Here is a 10,711-nt window from a genome sequence, read left to right on the forward strand (position 1 = left end):
CTCTGCTGCTCATCTCACAAAGGCATGTACCTTACAAATGTGGCATCTGGTATAAGATTTTTTACCAAGAAGGATTGTTAAAACTAAACACAAATTTTCTTACTTTGTGTAATGATTTTATGTTAGTGTATAAAATTTCAGAAAATGACAAAACAATACCCTTAAAAATGATAGATAAGAGCATGGCTACTTAAAATCTGACTTTTTCAACCTTTTTTCAAAGATTATTGCATTTACTCAACATAAAACAGAAAAAATTCAGATTATTACCTCAAAAAAATCATATAATCTACTTGATATTTTGGAGAGTATAATGTATACCCTGTAGAGAAATTTATACTCCTTCCTATTTGTCTACATTTGTTTACTCTAAGCATTGCCACATAAGCTGAGTTGCATATAAGTTTAAATGTACAATATCTGTGCCATATTGGATATAGTAGCTCTAGAAAATCATCATCTGGGAGGGCTTTCCTTTGTTTTCTGTTGTTAAATAACATAAGATTATGCTAAAACAGCTCAGGGTTACAATAATCCTTTCAGTGCAAGTGAGCTTAAACAGCAAGAAAAACAGGAAAAGGGTACAACATAGGCATGTTTAATCAAGATAGATGGATAGATAGGTGGATAGGTAGATAAATAGATATTTGCATGTATTCTAACTCGCTGTCATTGTCTATGAGTGTTTGCAGCCATTAACAAACATAATCAACATTTACCTAAACACCCAGGGGTGCACTCTGCAGCAGGTGTTTGCGCTGTTTCTTTTTCTTTCTTCTTCTTCTGCAGCAGGAATGAGAATGCCGTTGCACTGCCCCATGGGAAGGCCCAGGCTGACTAATGTAAGCACACTACAGTGGGGCGGCTGGTCTTAATTACGCTAACAGACGCTGAGGGGGACGCACTGGTGCCCACCAACGAGCAAGTAGCTTAGCAGCACTGCCTGGGCCAATAATTAGCACATGGGTATAACCCCCCTGCCACCACAATTACCACACACATTCATAATGTCTTTTTCATATCCTACATCAAGCACAAACACTGCATTTAAAGGCCAAAAGGAGAGACAGAGGTCTTTAATAAATGCTTCAAAAGCTATTCATCACAGGTCTCACTTCCTTTTTCTATTTCTGTCTCTTAGAAATAATTAAAAAGAAATACCTGAAGAAATAGAATCAACATATATAGACACCTTGTGGTTGGTTTGGAAAGGCCATTTTTACACAGCCTTCTAAGTAATACAAAAAATTATAAGGCAGGAAGTGCTCATGCCATATGCAGCCTCTGTGACTCAGCCAATGCCAGACCCAATTCCTGTTTTATTGAAATGATTTCAAATGCTTGGAATCCCCATTAAAAATCTCCTGGGTGTGTCGGGGCAGGGAGAATATGATTTAGAGGCTGTTTTTGCTCCTGCTCGCTGTGTGTCACCGGTCCTTACTGTGGTATGCATGGCCTTCCTCTGCACAGGGCTATGAAAGCAATTGTGATTGTGATTCCGTAGTCAGCAAAACGCTTGAATGGCCCCGAGTTAGCATGCGCGCACACACAAACCCCCACACATACACACATGCAGCAACACACTGTCCCCATACTGGGCTGCTGATTACTTCAACCCATTTGACTCTCACTCATCCCTTGATTCTCCCTTTCTGCCTCTCTGTCACATACCACAGAGTTTGTCATTAGCTAATAGCAACAACACCACTCGAGGTGAAAATATACTACAGCCTGCTTTAGACACTGCTTAATTTATCAGTGGTGGTTAAGTTCTCAAGCTATTAAAAATAACCCTGAAACATGCAGCCAATACTAACGTAAATATCTGTGCGCTGCTTCAAAAGCTTGTTTCACTTGATTGAAACTGGCGAATATGTTAATGCAATGTAATCAAACCTTTGCACAGCATACACAGGGCTGCTCTGTAATATGAAATAAAACTGAGATAAGCCATTCAAATGGAGTGCATCATTCCCCAAGCTTATCTGAGGCAGAGGAGACCACCAGCTAACAAAGCCTGCTCTTCAGTCATGCCCTATCTGAGCAGATATCAGTTGTTGGGAGGATATATGAGCTGGGTGGGGCCTGGATGTATAAACACAGGGCCTGCTCTCTCTCTACTCCATGCTAAGTGCTGTACTGTAGGCAGCAGCTCAGCTCAGCAGCAGTCGGCTCTGTTTGATTAAGGTATTCAAATAAAGGAGCAGACACTGTGTTCCCATTTCATAGAGCAAACTGAAAGGGCCTGAAAAACAAGTAGCCACAGTGCAATTACAGCTGAACATGTGGTATAAGACAAGATGCATCTATACTTTCATTGCTTCCCACAAAATAAAGTGAAACTCACACAGTATTTGGCCTGTATAGATGAGTAACACGTGCACTCTGCAGCCTGCAGCAGACAGCATTAAAACATATCACAGTTTAATATTACCATCAGAGAAAAAAGCTGTTCTAACAGTATTGTTCAGTGTAATTTCTCCTTGGCTGCAGGAGAGCACCATAGTAATAAAAGAGCCGCACTCTCACAGCAAAATAAAGTGAGTATTGAAAGTATTGAAGGAGACATCTTCAGGGTTATTTATGGATCTCCCTGATTTATCTGAGTCTGTACTTCAAGTACCTTCTCTGCTCATTTTATGCATCTCTTTCTTTGCATTCTTCATCTTTTTCCTGCTTCACTGCTCTGAACTTGCAGTAAATTCACTCTTAGCATGAAGGGATTTCGCTGGCAGAGTGATTGAGCTATTCAAGATGCAGCCTGGGACAAATATTGTGCACAAATCCTAGGGAAAGATTCACACCATCTCCATGCAAGATACATTCAGATCACAGAAAGCACTCTGCAGAGGTCACATTAACCTGCGTATATCATAAGGTAAAAAAATAAAAATATATATTATTTTGCATGCATGAACACTGAAGGAAACAAGCTGCTCTAAATGAGCACTGTAACAAAGACTCAGAGCAAGAAAGCAGCACGTGTTCCCTGCAAGAAGTCACATAAAGTTGCTAATTACTCTAACAAGGCTTGTGTCCACACACAGCATCCTTAGTGAGTTGGCTGCACACAAGACAGGTTTGCAAATAAACAGAGTGTAAAGCTAAAACACTTGCACTCACTCATTATATCCAATTAAGCTTGTTAGTAACTGAGATTAACACTGTAAACTTAGCTGTGATAAAAGAGGAGATGTTTACTCAGGCTATGATTTGGTTTAAAGGAAGGAAGAAGAAATTACTGCGACTTCTCAGTGCAGCACAAGTCAAACCAAGAGCTTCTTTGGACTCACTTTATCTTAATTCTTATCCAGTAAAATCATCCCAGCTAGAGCACAAACACTCCAAAAAAATTTCCCCAGACAGACTAAAATATGCAAAATAGGCTCATGAAAACAATTGACCTTAATGCTATGATTAGCCTTTTGCCTCCACACTGCTGGGACGAATTGCAGCTAACTGAGTTGTCAGTTACAATTATTAGCAGGCAGATATGATGCAAAGATACAGCACCTACATGACAAATCAGTCGCCACTAATGCCACAGCCAGCGTGGCATGCATTTAAGGAGAGGAACTTGACCTGCATGGTGCACCATGTTAACAGGACATCCAATGATCCCTGCATGCTCTCATTTGCATAGCCACTGAAGGTGTATTGATAGCAAATTAAACCTCCACTTGTGGATAAAGCCTAGGATGCAAAGGAAAAAGGAGGTTTAATAATTCAAATAAGCACTTGCAATTTTGAGGGATGCCACACATTTTGTTGCTTGACAGCACTTGGTGTCACTTACAAAAGTACTTTATATCTTTTAATATCGGCTGGCTTTGTTTTCAGGATTCATGCGCTGTGTGGATATCAGCATATTCTTGGGATTATCCGCGTTGGAGGATGATCCTAATTCGTCTGACCTACAAAAAAGATAGCCTGTGCGGAGGAGACGGTTATATGAGCCCATTTGTGTGTCACAGGTGTAAACCGGCCTCGCCATTAAATGTTTTATATAAACCTTATTCCATCTGTGATCCAAATAAATCGCGTCTGCTGCCTTTCCCACTCAAACAGGCTTCAGCCTAAGCAAAGACCTCTTCTTGCATCATTTTATTTCTCACACTGGGAGCTGATGTTTTCAGTTTTATCAGTGGAGTGTTCCGCTGTGTTTGAGATTTTCCATTGCCCACACAGCGAAAGACAAACTTCCCACTAGCATTATTCCACTCATTGTCAAATCTGAAAGCTTAATTTATCTGATAGAGCGAGAAAGAGAACTTGCTTATCTTAGAACAACTTCATCTACAGCAGGTCAACATCCAGAGCCTGTTGATTTATAACGTCACAGCCACGGTAAGTGAACACAACATGGGCTGATTCTGTGTTTACAGATAGCTGAAGTGATAGAAGGGGCAGATTAACGTCTGTTAAATTAAGTTTATCATAATATTTAGTGATTTTTGGCACTTTTTAGTACTTTTTCTGTGTGCTTATCTGACCTTTGTGGTGCTGCTAACTGTCATGGTCTTTGTATCCAAAGATTTGTGCTTCCACATCCCTAGGGTTCTCATAACAGGATTACTGAACACTGCTTGTTTTTGGCAGGGATGCTAATTCATTTCATTTCTAGGAAAATGTCAAACCAACAATTTATTAATATTGTTTTAAATGCCACCTGCGCACTTGCAATGGAGTCAGATCAGGTCACAAGCCAAAAAGCTGCGGGGTGTCAAAACTGAGAGAGAGGGAGAAAAAAAGAGTTGTACCATGCAGACTCTGTGGTTTCTCCTTACAAAGTAATTAACAGTACATTACTGGCACATATCCATTTAATCGCTGAACTCCCAGCGGAAAAGCATGTAGGCTATGAGAAATCATTGAGAGGGAAGATAATGTTAGAGCAGAGAGCAGAGTGGGGCAGTATGGATTCTATACAGCCCCTGGTATTCCACATCGGGTGGGACACTTAATGCCAGCTTTGTGCAAAAACACAACTGCACGAGCTCACCGGGGAAATAACATAATAAGTACGTTGGTTAAAGAAGGGGGAAAAGTTGGACTACACATTTTCTTTCAACAGCAGAATAGAATGATTGCAGGTTACAGTTAAAACGAAGAGTAACTACAAATTCAGCGTCCGGTTCCAGACTAAATTAAACGCAGCTCAGGTCACTTTACTTGCTGACACTTGACATTTTTTTTTTCTTTTTGAGAGTGCAGCTGTGTGTTTTGCGCGCGCGTGGATAAACGCATCCAAAGCATTGCGTAAAGGTTGCACGCTCATCTTGAGACAGGTGAGACATAAAGAACGTCAGTGCACGAGCAGTTTTTTATTTACCTTGTTAGAGTGGTAATAGTCCAACGAGCTCAGACAACTTGGGTCAGTCGGTAGGGAGCATGAACCCACATTAGCCGGGGGCGCAGGATAAAATCTCACGTCCATCTCAGCTTGTGCGAGACTGAAGGCATGAAATCACTTTCAGCGTCTTTGACTCACTATTGTCTCAGCAAACACAAAACACGCCGAAGCAAAAGTGAGTAAAAAAAAAACAAGTGGTGGAGTTGACTCGGTACTCTCTTCCCTCACATCCGTTCGCTTCCGAACTTCGGTACCAACTCTGGTGATGCGCAGTCCTCCTCTCGGGATGCCAAACACTCACTTACTCACTCAGAACGCGGAGAACACATTTCACGGAGACACACGTGTTGGCAAAACTATCCCGTTGTTCCCGGAAAAAAATAACAGCAAACCTCCAACTTAGATCCTCTTCTTTAAAAGTCTTTTGACCAGCAGCCCATAAATATGCAGCCTGTGTTTCCCCTCTGCTCTCAGGACTCCATACAGGCTTTGTTATGGAGGTGCATATTCTTGCATTGGTTCCAGTACAGAAGTGGTTGGACTTCCCTCTGCCATGCGACCTCTGCCGATAATAAACGGGAAAGAGGAACGGAGGGAAAGGGGGAGGGGAGATTGGTGGCTGCCTTGGCAACCGCTCTCCTTTCTGCAACTGCGCGCTTCTGATTAGCTGGAAATGTAGTAGTGTGCACGGCTGTGTATTATACAGCGCGCTCTCCTTCCATCAGCGCTTCATAAAGGCTTGCATTTGGGTTATTGTGCCAAGGCGGATAGGAGGAGGTTGAGCAGAGTCTACAGTGGAGTTACAGCAGGATTTTTCTGTGTCTATATGCATAAAAAGCCCTGCTTGTGTTAAATAACAATTTACCTGAATTTATAAAAACAGTCTGCAGACAAATTCACGAGCATAGAGCTACTGTTTGAATCATGCCTGTGAGAATAATTACTTTTAGACAGTTCACCCATGTCTAAAACTTTTGCAACATTTGGCGAATTTCTCAGAATAAAAATGTGGTGTAAAATAAAGTTCAGGCAAATTACATTCGTTTAAAACAAAAGAACCTAAGTCTGGAAAGTACTTTCATTCCTAAAGAATTCAGCTTCTTTGCAAGGACTTTTTAAAGTCGTCTCCACTGATGTCCACTTAATGTCTACGTCTTCCCCTGCATCTTTAGTCGATGTTTTGTGTTTTATGGGTGCTAGTGCAGTGGTGGGCAGAGGAATTTTGTTGCCCAAAGCATGGGGGCCCTCCATAGGCGGACCAGTGGAGTGACTTATGGGGCTTAAGCCCCAGATGTTTTCTTAAAAGCCCCACATCTTTTGTGTAGGTCAAACGTATGTTGCTTATTTAGGCTATATTAAATAAATGTGAAATGAAATAAGAGATGCACAACTGGGCCTTGCTGATCACAACATAGATATTTAATTCTTAATACCACACTTCATAAAAAAAAAAGATTTTTTTTTTTTAACCTTTAAGAACATATGTACGCACTGTAGTGTAAAAAGTACTTTAAACATTGTTCTAAAAATACAATTTTTTAGCTTTTTTTGGTGAATAAATCAATATCTGTAACACCATAATGCTGGTACAAAAGTAATTTCAAATAGTATGAGATGTTTTCAGGAGGCAGGTGAAAATTGTTGAACTTAGACATGGTGTATTGCGATGTTAGAATGGTAATGCCACTTTTAGTGCAATTAGATTGAGGAAAATGTATGAAAGCACCAAGGATTTTATTTTTAGGTTGGATCACATCCTTTTTTCCCAAATAATGCATAGAATTTTTGGCATTTTAAATCTAGATTTATATTTAAAATTGTGTAGAAATAGTGCCCAATAAGCAAAAAATATCTGGGGAAGTGGCCCCCTGGTCTGTTCTTTGTTTGAGCTTAGCCCCAGATATTTAACATGTCTGACTCCTCCTCTTGGGCCCTCCACATCCATTGTCCTCCTACTTTTTAACGCTCATACTATTTTATAACGAGACTGTGCTTATGAGGCTAAAACTGTGTGGTTCACAGTCACCCTGAGTGTTCTTTATTAAAGGTTGTTTCTTCACACATAACTGCTGTAAGTTTCCAATAAGTGACGTCTTTAGTTCACTGCTAGCTGTTGACTGAAGTGCACATGTTTTTGCAAAGGCATCGGAAAATGATCAACTTAAAAGACCATTCAACAAATTGAACAAAATGTTGGAAATGATCGATGACTCAATGTAAGAATGATAGCAGAGAGACAGTTTGGCAAGTTTTGCATGAAAATTTGAACATGACAAAAGTGTGTGCTTAAGTCGTCCCAAAACGTTTAAATCTGAAACGTGGGAGACCACAGATACCAGGACAATTTCAAATGATTTTTCATCTTTAATCCATTAGACCCCCTTACTTGATGGTGCCAACTATGAAAAATGTTAAAATAAATAAATGAATAAATAAATAATCCATGCATTGACCAGCAGGTTGCTGCAGAAGAAAAAGAAAAACAACTTAAGGACTTGAGATGTAAACAAAAAATGTGTGCATTTAAAACATATATGGGAAATAAGTTTGTTTCTCTGGTAACTGACTTACAAATAAAAATGAATGGAAAAATGTGATATAATCAACATTGTGATCTGGCCATAAGAAATTGTGATATGACATTTTCTCCATATCAACCACCCTTTCTGTCAAGTGTTATAAATTATCATCATCTCTAGCAGGATCTCTCACAGTCTAAAAGGCTGAGGCATTAGCTGGTCTTGAATTACAGGTATTCTGATGCCATATTAGAGTACATGGATTTTTATAATGATAAGCTTACATGACATGTTAAAATGTAGGTTAAACATTAAGTATGCCAGTATTCATGGGGACCCTGGTAGTCTGGGGGAGTTTGCTAGTATGCTTTTTAGTTCAAAACAATTTGAAAAAATCATGAAGAAACTGTAAAACTGAAAGCAAGAAGTAACCACAAAGTGCAGAGACGCACACACCTAACTGTGAATACTCTCTAAAGTGTGTATAATATTGCCAGCTCAGGATGGAACATGCACAAGGAGGTTTAATCTTGTATTGCCATGCAGTTGCAAATGTGTGCAGAGAAGCTGCGCGGCAGTGAGAGCTGCCTCTGACAGCTCACTGAATGTGATGGATAGCACACCCTTGCCCTGTGATGTGCATGCACATTTGATGTTGAAATGGCCTATCTATGGGACCATTGTCTTTCAATCATGTCAAGGCAAAGTACAGAACAGAGCACATTTTCTGCTGCCTGGCGTTATTACTATGCCACAGTTTACAGCACAATCCATGCACCGTAGCTGCACAAAAGAGCTTCTTCTTTCTTCTTCTAATTTCATCTGCTCTTTTGATTCATCAGCATTAAAAGCAGTGATAAAATCTCTTCTTTATCCGTTGGTGGACAGGCTTTTATTAGCTGAACCTGGATGTGAATAAACCAACATGTAACACTGTGAGGGGTACAATTGTTTTCACACAAACCATGTCAGCAGCATCTGCCCACTGCTGCAGCGTTTACGTTCCCAACCTTCAGAAATGTGGAAAAGCTGGTCATTATTCCAGCAGCTCTATTATGTTCCTGCCCGACCTCTTTATTTCAGAGTGCAGGCCTTCACTGGGCACAGCCTGCCACTCTCTGCAGCCCGGCACACCGAGGGTTAACCAAATGGCTCGGTGCCATGGCTTCATGGGAATGGAATGTGGAGTGCTGTGTGTGCAGGGCTCCTTTCCCAGCATCCCTCACTGCCTAGACGCATGCTAATGATCAGTATTATTGAAGCACAATTGATGGGCTAGCAACCAAACAAGAGAAACTAATTACTACTAAGGCTTTATTGTCCTTTAATTACTGAAGCTCTATGGCAATTAGTGCTGCACAAAGACACAGGCCTACTTTAATCTCAAATAAAATGTGATGCAGATGAAAAAATTTGGAGGATGAAAGGTAGATAAGATAATTTGGCTGTCGATTTCGTCCTGCAGAAATGATGGCTGATTTGGGGAAGGCGTGGGAGAACAAAAGAAATGCTGAGGGCTGTGCGAGTTTAAACTCAAAATCAGCTCAAAACAGAATCAGCGTGTGATATTTCTGTGACCTTGGATGGATACATTAAAAATGTGAATGCTGAACATGTCCTTGCCAAAGTCACAGCTGAGAAAGTTAACCAAGGCTTCTTTGGTGATGTCACTGAATGACAACTTATAAATAACAAGCAAGAGCAGCGACTTATGTAATGTCATCCCTGACATAAAGGTTATGTTGTAACACAGAGAAGACCCTGCTTTTATTTAACCCTTTAAAGAACACTCATTGAAATACTTTAAAATTTAAAAAAAAAAACTTTCCATATATTAATTGCATATGAAAATGTTGATCATGGAAAAATACACATAAAGAGTCTAATGAGTTTTAACTTACACATCAAAAAATATTTGAAAATAAAGTATGTATTTAATACACATAATCATTTTTAGGTACTTAATGACACTTTAAAGAGGAATCGACAAGCTGCTTTACCAAAAAACTCAGGACATTAAAAACAGAGACAGGTGAAAACACTCAGAATCATCTGAGATAGCCTTGGTATCTCCTGACAGGGTCAGCATCAGAGTTGGTGAGGTTGTCTTTACATTCTGACCTCTACTGGAGGAAGACATGGTTGGCTTCAGACTACATTATAAGTAGTGGTGGTACCACCAGTTTGATCTTATAATTCTAACAGGGGGCCTAAAACAATCACACATATTGAATTAGAGGGTGAATTTTAGCAGTGATGAGGCTCACAGTGAAAATAAAAACTGATTTGTGCCATTTAAAAAGAATAACACTGTTATTCTCAGGCTGGAAAGTAACTAATTACATTTACTCAAAATTACTTTGAGTATGTTTTTTTATTTTTGGATACTTGTACTTGCTGATTACATTTTGAAATCAGAACTTTTGTTTGTAAGTAAGTTTTAACTACAGTAACTGTTTTTATTTGAGTGCAATACTTTTGTACCTTTTCCACCTTTGTTTACTGCACAGTAGCACATGGTGAGAGAATGACTCCACATTAGATCCCAAAACAGCAAAAACTGGACTGTTGTTTTGGATGTGAGATACATTTGCATCAGGAGTGAAGCTATAAACTGAGTTAGTGTTTCAACCTGTGACTTTAGGTGCTCCTTAAAGACATATGCATGCATTCATGGTTATGCATTGTCTTGCCATGAGGTTGACATTCTGCTTTGTTCTCTCCAAAGATTTACAATAGTTGCAGGAACTCTGTCATAGTGGAAAATATTTAAGACTCTCAAAAGTGCAGTTCAACTAGATATTGAGGGGGTAAATTTAGACACTTTTAAAGTGTTGAC

At 39.7% G+C, this 10,711-nt stretch overlaps 1 pseudogene; it reads right to left on the minus strand.

Annotated features, from left to right (window-relative positions):
- LOC121516979 overlaps positions 1–6,033 on the minus strand; it is a 125,742-nt pseudogene extending 119,709 nt beyond the window's left edge.
- Between the last annotated feature and the right edge of the window lie 4,678 nt (positions 6,034–10,711).

Source organism: Cheilinus undulatus, linkage group 11, assembly GCF_018320785.1.
Source record: "Cheilinus undulatus linkage group 11, ASM1832078v1, whole genome shotgun sequence".
Taxonomy (NCBI): Eukaryota; Metazoa; Chordata; class Actinopteri; order Labriformes; family Labridae; genus Cheilinus; species Cheilinus undulatus.